The 12,708-nt window shown below is 40.6% G+C and overlaps 1 protein-coding gene across 4 annotated transcripts in view; it reads left to right on the plus strand.

The window, feature by feature from the left end:
- METTL27 (methyltransferase like 27) overlaps positions 1–12,708 on the plus strand; it is a 266,987-nt gene that overhangs the window by 170,367 nt on the left and 83,912 nt on the right. For 2 of the 4 annotated variants that reach the window (XM_033922206.1, XM_033922207.1), the window contains exon 3: positions 679–724. The gene's annotated coding sequence lies outside the window, so the exon portion shown is untranslated. Of the gene's footprint in view, positions 1–513; positions 575–678; positions 725–12,708 lie in introns of those variants that run through there. The other 2 variants (XM_033922209.1, XM_033922211.1) reach the window with 2 other exon arrangements.

A 12,708-nucleotide genomic window follows, 5' to 3' on the forward strand; every position in this document is an offset into this window, starting at 1 on the left:
TTTTTTTAAAAATGTCTGATGGATCGAAGTGTCGGGTAGTGTTGGGCCACCAATACCTGAAGCCTGGGTTTAAAAGTAATTTTTGATAATATAAAATGATCCCACCCTCCTTTTGCTAAACCACAGTAGAGGTTTCCACCATGGCCCAGTGCGCTAAATTCTCAAACGCTGCTGTGGCGCTCATAGAATTCCTATGAGCGTCGGAGCATTTAGCACTCCGGACTGTGGTAGAAACCTCTACTTCTGCTTAGTAAAAGGAGGGGAGGAGTGTAAGTGAATTGTTAAAGATACAGATGTTATTGCAAAGATCACAGATGTCACAATGTACTTTGCTGTTAATTTTATGTTTTATTGTTGCGCTCGGTTATAAAAATGATTTAAAATGGTTAATATCAGAGGTTAAATTACTTTATAAACACAGCTGTGTATTTAAACAAGTTCAGACAAAGTGCACAAGTTATTAGGACAATTACTTAACAATATTTCCTTCGCAAAATCCCCAGAAATTAATTGGAAGTACAGCAAGAAACCCCAGCTTATTCCACAACAGTTTCATCAACCAAGAACAATCTCAGTTGGTATACTCGTATATTTCTTTAACTAATAAGAACACACCAGTTTGTTTTTGGCAAAAAGTATTTGCTTAAAATAATTGATTCTATTCCCCTTTTTTTCCAGGTTAGAGGATGAAATCACCACAGAACACTGCTCCTTGTTCTGTCAGGTAAGTAACCCTATTTTTCCCTTTGAAACCCCTTTTTAGGTCAGTCTCTTTGTGTATATCTCTAGTTTCTGGTGGTTCTTCTTACTTGCGTTGGGAGTTCATGGGTTGTTGTGATTCTTCTCCTGGTTCCTTCTTCCTGACTCCAATAAAGCAATAATGCAATCCCCTGGATTTCCTAGTCCCTAGTTGACAAAACCACCAATTTCCTTCATCACTCAGGTCATTTGGAAAATGAATCAATAAATGAAACCCCTGACTATATTTCCTAGTCCTTGATTCTATAAATAGTGCCTAAAAACTAGGCACCGAGAAGTGCGGCACATAGCGCATAGCAAGCTTAAATTAGGTGCCGTTTATAAAATCATGCCTAGTGGTGTCTAAAGTGGACTTAGACACCGGTAGGTGCCCTAACATTAGGCGCTATTTATTTATGGCAGGGTTTTCTTAGCCTACTGTAAGTCCACTTTAGGGACCTAGACACAAAACACCTCATTTAGAATATTGTGTACAGTTCTGGAGGCCGCACTTTCAAAAAGATATAAAAAGGATGGAGTCGGTCCAGAGGAAAGCTACTAAAATGGTGTGTGGTCTTCGTGATAAGGTGTATGGGGGACAGACTTAAAGATCTTAATCTGTATACTTTGGAGGAAAGGCGAGGGGAGATATGATAGAGATGTTTAAATATCTAGGTGATGAAAATGTGCATGAGTCGAGCCTCTTTAATTTGAAAGGAAACTCTGCAATGAGAGGGCATGGGATGAAGATAAGAGGTGATGGGCTCCAGAGTAATCTAAGGAAATACTTTTTTACAGAAAGGGTGGTAGAGGCATGGAACTGTCTCCTAGAAGAGGTGGTGGAGACAGAGACTATGTCTGATTTTAAGAAAGCCTGAGCCAGGCACGTGGGATCTCTTAGAGAGAGGAAGAGATAATGGTTACTGCGGATGGACAGACTGAATGGGCCATTTGGCCTTTGTCTGCCATCATGTTTCTGTGTTTCTATATCCATAAAGCTCTATGACTTCACAATGCAGGTGTAAAGAGCCTTAGCCTATAGCAGGGGTGGGGAACTCCGGTCCTCGAGAGCCGAATTCTAGTCGGGTTTTCAGGATTTCCCCAATGAATATGCATTGAAAGCAGTGCATGCAAATAGATCTCATTGGGGAAATCCTGAAAACCCGACTGGAATACGGCTCTCGAGGACCGGAGTTCCCTACCCCTGACCTATAGGAAGAGGTGATGCAAATGTTAAGAGCCTTAGCCAATAGTGAAAGGAGGAGATAGTATATTCTGTGGATGGGCCATTTGGCCTTTATCTGTTGTCATGTTTCTATGTTTCTATCTGCCCAGGATCCACCCCTAACCATGCCCACTTTCTGGTAGGCGCCTTGGACTAGGTGCCTATCTGAAAGTGTTAAGCCTCTGCCTAGTTAGGTGCCTACCAACCAATTAATTTTAATTTAAGCCAATTATGAGGTGCTAATTACTTATCCTCCGACTGTGAAAACCACAGATATTAAAGCTAAGTCCAAGGAAGTTTAAATACTTTATTTAATATATAGAATATTTATATCTGAATGAATAAGAATTTAACGTTGTAACTTCCAGGGTGACTGATCCATCCTCTTGTAATGTAACCCAACCTTCAACTGAATAGGTAAAGGTGGAATAGAAAACCTGACTAACATAACATAATATATAACACATAACATAACCTTCCCACTGATTGAGCAGATCGAGTTCTGCTTTCTTAGTTATATTGTTCCTTCCCACTACTACAGTGACTTAATTACATATTCACTGAGTGTATGAGAGTAGAGGTGTGTCATGAAACTCTTCCAGCGAGTGAATGGGAAAAGGAAACAGATAAATGGAATTAGATTATCCCCTGGGAGGATGCAAAGGATACAGAAAGACATGGGACCGGATGTATAAACCTGGACGAATTGTCCTGATATGTTCTTCTGTACAGGCAAAGAGAGTGGCAGCCTTTACATCGCACTGACACATCCTCCCAGCCAAGTCCTGGTCATTAAGAACTGGCTCGGGAAGGTGCTCTTGGCAAGGAGTGTGATGCATTCTTCAGCCAATGACCTTTGATCTGTGTCAATAGGCCTCAATTTCCCATGATTTCATTTTGTCTGTTTGTGCTGACAGAGATGCATTTTCGGAACCAATTTGCAGATGTCAGGTAAAACAAATATTTTCAGGCTTTTCAAATCAAGGACTAAAATGCGCCCTCTCTGAAACTCATTGCCTGATGCAGCAACTACTGTCATTAATAAAACAGTGACACAGAGCACTTAACGGCAGTGACCAGAAATCTTGAATAGAGTAAAGGTTCTTCCCTGGTCTGAGTTTCTATCCTAGCTTGATATTAGAAACTACAGAGTTGCTATTCAAAGCAATTTAACCAGGCAGGACAGGCTCAGAGCTGCTTCAATTGCTTGTGTGGGGCTATCCACAATTTTTTAACAGGAGAACAACGATAATCAAAGACACTGTGCATTAGCGCGGAAGAAGTTTCGTCTTCGATGATCACATTTGAATTATTTTATACAACCATGTTGTTCTCCATTTGACTCTCAATTTGTGATACATGGGTCTGTACTCCATGTATATGAGAGAGACATCTTTTGGATTATGATTTTGTGTTGACTTTTAATAAACATTCCTTTAATGTTTTAATAAACATTCCTGTACCTTGTACATTCCATTCTGCAGTCCTTTTTTTGCTTTTGGAATCAAAATTAGGCAAACTAATAATACAGTGGTGGAGACAAAAAATAACCAGGATAGCAGGAACATAAATAGGATGAGTTTATTATGTGGTGAACTGATGACGTAACGCGATTCATGCTTCAACCATAAAGGCCTGCATCAGGAGTCTAAACCCATAAAAACAATAATGCAAATTATATTAAATAACGTAAAGTAAAAAATCCAAAAGTTAAAAAAAATGCAAGAGAAGAACAGTGATTAAAAACATAAATTAAATCTCACAATTATGTGGATGCAAATATACAAATGCTATATCCAGGAAAATAAACAGACAAGAAAGAAGCAACATTACCAAATGCATGTGTAGATGTCGTACAACAAAGTGACATATTTCAGCAATAAATAAAATATACAAAAATGAAAAACTTGGTGAAAAATGGTGAGAAACTCCCCAAAAATGTGGATGCATAGGTACTGCAATATTGAGAAAAAATTTAAATATTATATGCATGGTTTCTGCAAGGGGAGATCGTGCCTAACGAACTTGTTGCACTTCTTCGAAGGAATTAACAAACGGATGGACAAAGGAGACCCCATAGACATCATATATCTAGATTTCCAAAAAGCCTTGACAAGGTGCCCCATGATTGCCTACTCCGGAAACTGAAGAACCATGGGGTGGAAGGAGACGTACATAGATGGATCAGAAACTGGTTGGCGGGTAGGAAACAGAGGGTAGGAATGAAGGGCCACTACTCGGACTGGAGGAGGGTCACGAGTGGGGTCCCGCAGGGCTCGGTGCTTGAGCCACTGCTTTTTAATATATTCATAAATGATCTAGAAACAGGGACGAAGTGCGAAATAATAAAATTTGCAGACGACACTAAACTATTTAGTGGAGCTCGCACTAAAGAGGACTGCGAAGAATTGCAAAGGGACTTGAACAAACTAGGGGAATGGGCGACGAGATGGCAGTTGAAGTTCAACGTTGAGAAATGTAAAGTATTACATGTGGGAAACAGAAACCCGAGGTACAACTATACGATGGGAGGGATGTTATTAAATGAGAGTACCCAAGAAAGGGACTTGGGAGTAATGGTGGACATGACAATGAAGCCGACGGCACAGTGTGCAGCGGCTGCTAAGAAGGCAAACAGAATGCTAGGCATAATCAAGAAGGGTATTACAACCAGAATGAAAGAAGTTATCCTGCCATTGTATCGGGCATCTGGAGTACTGCGTCCAATATTGGTCACCGTACCTTAAGAAGGATATGGCGTTACTCGAGAGGGTTCAGAGGAGAGCGACGCATCTGATAAAGGGGATGGAAAACCTTTCATACGCTGAGAGATTGGAGAAACTGGGTCTCTTTTCCCTGGAGAAGAGGAGACTTAGAGGTGATATGATAGAGACTTATAAGATCATGAAGGGCATAGAGAGAGTAGAAAGGGACAGATTCTTCAAACTTTCAAAAAATAAAAGAACAAGAGGGCATTCGGAGAAGTTGAAAGGGGACAGATTCAAAACAAATGCTAGGAAGTTTCTTTACCCAGCGTGTGGTGGACACCTGGAATGCGCTTCCAGAGGGCGTAATAGGGCAGAGTACGGTACTCCCTAAAAGCTCATTCCCTCACAGACCTCCCCCCCCCCCCCCCCCCCCGGCTGATTATTGGCATTTGGATGACCTGTCTTTTTGATCGTCCAAGTACCAATTTAGGCGGGTTTTTAGATTTTTAAAAATTATGTACCTCTTATTGTATCGCACCCTACCTATGTATGGTGAGGTGATCGTGGGGAGCACTGCTTCACACTCTCCTTTCCAGGCTGCGCCAAATAGATCTTCAGGCCGTCACAGAGACAAGATGAGGTGGCAGGTTCAGGGGACTCTTCAATATCTCTCTCCTTTTGCCTCACGAGGTGCTCAGACTCCTGCGTGAAGAAATTGGGTTCCACAACGAGGAACATTCTTCCACATGCAGCGGTATATTTATTTATTAATTGGGATTTATTAACTGCCTTTATAAAGATAGTTACCCAAGGCGTTTATGCACGTTTTGCATGTGAAGGAAACACCCTGCCATCATACTGGGCATATACTCAGTACAGGGAACTCCACCACAATTGCAGGTTTTGTGTAATGTACTTCCAATTGCCAGAGACGTTTATCTCAAAGCTTCTAGGATGTTTGCTGTGCATCTGTTTTTTTTTTAAAAAACATTTTTAGAGATGTTTTCAAATGTTGGAAAACGTTTATGTACCTCCTCCATTATGTTTTCTGAGAAACAATTTTTTTTCTCCATGTGGACGTCATATTGAAAATGCACCTCAGTGTGTCTAAATATGACCAGACAAAGTAAACATGAATTATGGTTGTAACTCATGGAAAGTGGGAAATATTGCACATCCAAATGCAATGGATGGTTCTGTCATCCAAAAGGCAAAAAGAGAAAGATGAGGCTGAGACACACTCCTAAAGACTGTATCTCCAAATAAATGTGATCAGCTGTTAAGGGTAGTCAAGTTAGCCTGCTGAACACTAGAAAAATCAAACAAAAGTATTGTGTCAGCTAGAATAGAGAAGGACACGGGGACAGATTTTTCCCCTTCCCCGCATGAATTCATTTTCCCATACTGTCCCCGCAAGTTCTTTTCCTGCCCCTGTCCCATCCCTGCAAGCTCTGTCTTCATCTTCCCAAGCCTCAAACACTTTAAAATCATAAGTGTTTGAGGCTTGTGCGTTAAGGCAGGGACAGCGACCAAACCCGCAAAGATGGGGAAAAATTTGGCCCCATGTCATTCTTTATTGCTACCCCCTATACAACACTGCATGGGCCAAACAAGGCTCCATATTCAGGGACCTGAAACCCAAATCATTAATGGGAAAGGGAATGAGGAATTGTATACTGCCTTTTTGTCACTTCAAAGCTGATGTTCAAAGTGGTGGGCATGGAAAGATTAGGTGACTCCAGGATCACAAGGAGCAGCACTGGGATTTGTTCTCACAACCTCTGGGTGCAGAGGCAGTAGCTCAACCAGTGACCCACAGCTCTTCCTCCACTGGAAGGTCTGTACCTAAAATAACAAGGAAAGAGAATGAGTGGGTTAATGGCTAGAGCAACAGGCTGAAGACCAATGGTTCATCTAGCCTGTTTCCAAGTATCTAGCAAAAGCCCAAACAGTAGCAAGTCACGTAACCTTCTGTTATCCCCTTTTACTAAGCCATGGTAGAGGTTTCTACCACAGCCCGGAGCGCTAAATGCTCTGACGCTCTTAGAATTTCTGTAAGTGTTGGAGCAGCATCGGAGCATTTAGCACTCTGGGCTCTGGTAGAAACCTCTACCATGGCTTAGTAAAAGAGGGCCTCAGATTGCAAACCCTCCAGGGACAAGGAAATACCTGATAAACCTGAATGTACAGTCCTTGAATTGCATGCAGAAAATGAATACTGGCTTGTACAAAGGTTTGTACTGCGGGCTGACGAGGTAAATGATCCAAAGCTCAAAGAATTCCTATGAGCATTTACCTCGCTGACCCACGGTAGAAACCTTTACCGCAGCTTTGTACAAGCCAGCATTCATTTTTTGCATGCAATTCAAGGACTGTACATTCAGGAACCCTAAATAATTTAAGTATTGAATATTAACCAAAACTGACTCTAAATAAATAGTGTTTTTCATTCTGCTATGTACAAAGCCCATCTTAAATATAAACAAACTATTGGAATATCAGATTGATGTATGTGATTCAGTCCAAAACCTTCTTGATCCCTTAAACAGGGCTTCTGTCTCCTCTGTCCCTTTAAGTGAGACAGTTGCAGCTATACTTGGGTTAACTTCCCCTCAGATTAATCTTAAATATGTTCTACCAGAGTGTCAAACACACTTGACTGTGTACAAGTTGTTGTTTGTGGTTCTGGTTTTGCCTTCTGAAAATTTAAAAAAATTCAATCAAGAAACTGAGCTTAGGCTAGGTATGATCGAAACTCCCACTGAATGCATTTAAAACTCAGTTTAAGGGAACAGTAATGAGAGCTGAGCTAAATTGTATTACTTGTTTTAATACATGACTTTCATAATCTAACTTGAGATTTTCTACCAAAGAGTGGTTCAAGGTAGTTTACAAAAGTATCAATGGGAGTGTGTTAGAGTGGTTAGAGCTACAGCCTTGGCACCCTGAGGCTGTGGGTTCAAATCAAGCACTGCTCCTTGTGAGCATGGGCAAGCCACTTAATCCTCCACTGCCCCAGGTACATTAGATGAACTGTGAACCTGCCAGGACAGATAGGGAAAATGCTTGAGTACCTGATTTGTAAACCCTTCTGAGCTCCTTTGGGCAGATGGACTCAAAAATCAAATAAATAAATATAAGAAAAATAGTCAGCCATAAGATAAAACTTATAAAAGTATGCAAAGCCAGACTTTGTACTGAAGTGTACGTCTAATGATATTGCACAGCTGGGCTCATTTCAATATGACTTCTGCTCTCCCCCCCAGCACATAACATATGAGCCCTTGAACCAGCTGATAACCTCCGCCTGCCACTGAGCAGCCAGTGCTTATTAGCTGGGTCCCAGAAAACACATTCCGCAAACCCACCGTTGCGGGGTGAGGAAGTAAGGAGGTGTATGAGCCACATGGCCTCCCTCCACCCCCTCCAAGAACCCCAGTGTGTTCTGTTCTCAATCAAGATATTCCACTAGTAAAGCAATGCACCTCTTTCATGGCATGCCAAGTGACTGCCAAATGACTAATTGTCAAGTGTTTACTGTCATCATCGGGGGAGACATTAGTAAAGATTATCTCAAAGTAAAGCTATTCTGAGCTGAATCCCATACACAAATATTATTGTAAAAAGCCACCAGAGACCCGTGGCATGCAGCCGCTTCATCTCCTTCCTCCCAGCGCCTGGAAAGCCAAACTAAAAATAATATTAAGATACAATCTTCAGCCAAAAGAATGCAGTGGAGGGGTGGTGGGATCAGAACGTGAGCAACTGGGGATTTATGAATCAGCCGAGCTTTCAGGTCACTAAGTCAGCATTAAGAAATAATCCCTCATCCAAGTCTGAAAAGAAGTGTAAGGAGTCTCGTGCCTACCCTAATCTCAGATCAAGAGATTCATCAGCATGAATAGACCAGGTCGCTCTCATAGTGCCAAGAGAGCGGGTAAAGAGCACAAGGCCCATTACCTTTTCCTACAGAACTTAACCCCCCAACCTCCCCTTTTACAAAACCACAGTGTGGTTTTTAGCGCTAGCTATAGCGATAGCATAGAATTCCTAAGAGTGTCAGAGCTATTACCGTGCTACGGTTTTGTAAAAAAGAGGGGGTTGGGGGGGTTAATTAAGTTCAGGCTCTACTTTCACTCTCTTGCAGCTAAGGATCCTCTGTGTTAATCCTTGGCTTTTCGGATTGCTGTGAAACTTTCTGCTCCAGCCCCTCCCCTGGCAGGTTCTTCTATATGTTTACCACAGTCTGCATGGTCTGTGTCTGTATATGGCCGTTTGGTGGAGGATGGGCTGGAGAGGGCTTCAATGGCTGGGAGGGTATAGATGGGCTGGAGTAAGTCTTAACAGAGATTTCGGCAGTTGGAACCCAAGCACAGTACCGGGTTCAAAGAAGCGTGGGATGAACACAGAGGATTTAGAATCAGAAAATAATATTAAATATTGAACTAAGGCCAGTACTGGGCAGACTTGCACGGTCTGTGTCTGTGTATGGCCGTTTGGTGGAGGATGGGCTGGGGAGGGCTTCAATGGCTGGGAGGGTGTAGATGGGCTGGAGTAAGTCTTAACGGAGATTTTGGCAGTTGGAACCCAAGCACAGTACCGGGTAAAGCTTTGGATTCTTGCCCAGAAATAGCTAAGAAGAAAAAAAAATTAAAAAAAAAAATAAAAATTTTAATTGAATCAGGTTGGGCAGACTGGATGGACCATTCGGGTCTTTATCTGCCATCATCTACTATGTTACTATGTTACCCTTCTCCTAAAGAAATATTTTCTAATGTTAATCCTGACGCTTTCCTCCTTTGAGTCTCATTTCTTGTTCTACAAAAAAAAATCATTTGTGCTAGGAATTATTTGAAATTTTGTCATAATAGAACGCAAGTCTAAAGAAAAAGAATAAAAATGCAAACCACCATATAAAGAAAGTGGAATACTTTATTCCACATCATGGGAAATACTCCACAAATTCAAAAAGTACAATATTAAGGACATTTTTTTACAAATGGCTAATTACAGACATCAATATCTCAAATCTGAACTAATTTTATTCTTATCTTCAAACAATTTATATATTCAGGAAGTAGCAGATTCCACATTATCTCTAAATTACCCTTAATTTGCTTACCCACTAGAAAACTTTCCAATTGTAAAGGATCTAAAAAAAACCGTAATGATTATTCTCATAGTCAACTAAACATTTACAAGGAAATTTAAGAAAGAAATTAGCATCGATTGCCAAAACTTTAGATTTAGTTGTAAAAAAAAAAAAAAAAAAAAGATTTTCTTCACAATTTAGTGAGTCTAGAGACATCTGGGAGAGACAACTAGGAATATTATTGTCTAACCACAAAAAGGTAAAATTTTCATAGAACAAAACCCATTCAAAATAGCTAAATGCAAGGTAATCAACAACATTGCTCACTTACTGATGGCTTCTTGGGAAGAATCCAAAAACTTTGATATATCTAAACTATCTGGAGAGGTAATCACATCCATACCACCCTCTTCTCTACTCTCTCTCACCATTTAAGGAAATAATATGCATTTTCAATTATGAAAGTATCAGGGTAAGCAAAGCTTCAAAATCTCAAATTCTGTACTCTTGCTGCATTCTCCACCATTTCCATCTTCATATGTAGTAAAAGAGTAAAAGATGATCTTTTGTAACAGCACATATTGAGTTGTAAGTCCAGTTTAGGTAATTGTTGCTCAGCTGAGCCAATTCTAGTGTCACCTTCAGCCATTTTTGAAGAGGCGTCCTTAGTAAATTTAGATAATAAAGAAAGATAATCGTGCAATTCCCTCTCCATACTATATACTGCAGAGCTAATATCAGACAAAGAAACCCCTCAAGTCTTAGTTGAAATTGACTTGGTACAGTAGAAGAATCTTCAGAGGAACCAATCAAAAGTTTTACAGGAGCAGATAAACTAAATAAAATTGCAATTGTGTTTCTATTAGATAAGGACATATTGGAGGTAAGTTGCATGAGGTTTTAGGCGGCTGATGCTGGCATACATTTGAATATGTGAAAGATAAGCATATTATTCAAGTAATGAAAAGGTTAGCTTAAAGTTATTGTTTATTTGACTCTTGTCCATCATATTTAAGAACTAAGAAAAGCCCGGTGGCCAATCCAGGTCACTGGTACCTGGCCAAAACCCATGCTACCGATCCAGGGCAAGCAGTGGCTTCCTCCATGTCTTTCTCAATAATAGACTATGGACTTTTCCTCCAGGAACTTGTCCAAACTTTTCTTAAAACCAGCTACGCTACCTTTCAGCTGCGCTTTCCATGTAAATGTTGTATCAATTATCAAGCAAATAGATATGTTTTTTATGAACCCGATCAATTACAATTTTTTCTGGAGGGTAAAGCGGCATCTGTAACCCCTCAGATGCCCACTGAAGTCACCGTCCAGACTGTATAGTAAAGATACAAACGATGTGCTCTGTACTTATGATATATTGATATATTTCTTTGAAAATCAGCTACCCTTGATTTGTGCTTGATTCTCTCTCCTTAGTTGTGGGCTACTATCATGGTATTGTATATGCAATTAATGTTTTATTTCCTATTGGATATTGTTATGTTTCTTTAATTTTAAAAAAACAAAACAAAACCCAGCTACGCTATCCGCTCTTACCACATCCTCTTGCAACGCATTCCAGAGCTTAACTATTCTCTGAGTGGAAAAAAATATTTGTTGAAAACAGTACCACTAAATCTTGTGAATTGCTTAACACAATTTGTCAATATTATATTACAAGAGGGTTCCTACCCTAAAACTATTTTGCATATTTTGTTAACTCCTATTTTAAGTCAATAGGGGCAGATCTTTCTGAACCTGAAAATTTTGGACCAAAAGCAAGCATGCCATGAATTGCTAAATTGCTTGAATCACTGGTTAATTATCAAAAATTTGTTACTCAAATATTACATTACACTCAACCTGGTTTTAGAGCCTTTCATAGTGCTGAGATACTATTGTTAGAGATGGTTTCAGCTGTGTGGGAGCACTTGAGCTTGGGGTGACAGAGGTACTGCAGTTTGATGTTTCCATCGCGTTTGATGCAGTAGATTGCCAGTTAGTGCTTTATAGGTTGAGTGAGTTGGATATTTATGATAATGTTTTTCAGTGGTTGAAAGGATTTTTGGAAGGACGAACACATGAAGTAGCATGAGACACCAAATTATCTGAACTATGGAAAGCTAGATGTTTTATGCCTCAAAAGTTCACCCTTATCACCTTCTTTGTATGAGTGGATTAGGAAACATCTTCTCAGATTTAGGTTACACAGGAGTTGAGTCGGTTCAGCGAATGGCCACCAGGATGGTCTCAGGACTCAAGGATCTCCCATATGAGGAACGACTGGGTAAGTTGCAGCTGTACTCACTCGAGGAACGCAGAGAGAGGAAGACATGATCGAGACGTTCAAATATGTCACAGGCCGTATCGAGGTGGAAGAGGATCTCTTTTTCCTTAAAGGACCCACGGCAACAAGATGGCATCCGTTGAAATCAGGGGTGGGAAATTTCATGGCGACACCAGAAAATATTTCTTCACCGAAAGAGTGGTTGATCGCTGGAATAATCTTCCACAACAGGTAATTGAGGCAAACAGCTTGCCAGATTTTAAGAAAAGATGGGATTGGCATGTGGGATCTCTTCATGGAGGTAGTTAGGGGGTGGGCCATTAGTGTGGGCAGACTAGATGGGCCGTGGCCCTTTTCTGCCGTCATGTTCTATGTTTCTATGTTTAATATTTACTTATGCAGATGGAATACAGTACTCCCCCTGAAATTCGCAGGGGTTCCATTTCAGGAACACCCGCAAATTTTGAAAAACTGCAAATGCAGTTTAAGGGGTTGAGAGGGCAGCTGGGGTGCCTGCGGGTGCTGAAAATCATTTGCGGTATTTTCTTACCACCTCTTCCTGGTACTAAAGTCAGGCTACATCAATCAGGAGCTGTTTTGAGTGTCAAAGCAGCTCCTGATTGGTATAACCATGACTTTAGCACAAGGAAATGGCGGTAGGAAA

This window comes from Geotrypetes seraphini, chromosome 15 (genome assembly GCF_902459505.1).
Source record: "Geotrypetes seraphini chromosome 15, aGeoSer1.1, whole genome shotgun sequence".
Taxonomy (NCBI): Eukaryota; Metazoa; Chordata; class Amphibia; order Gymnophiona; family Dermophiidae; genus Geotrypetes; species Geotrypetes seraphini.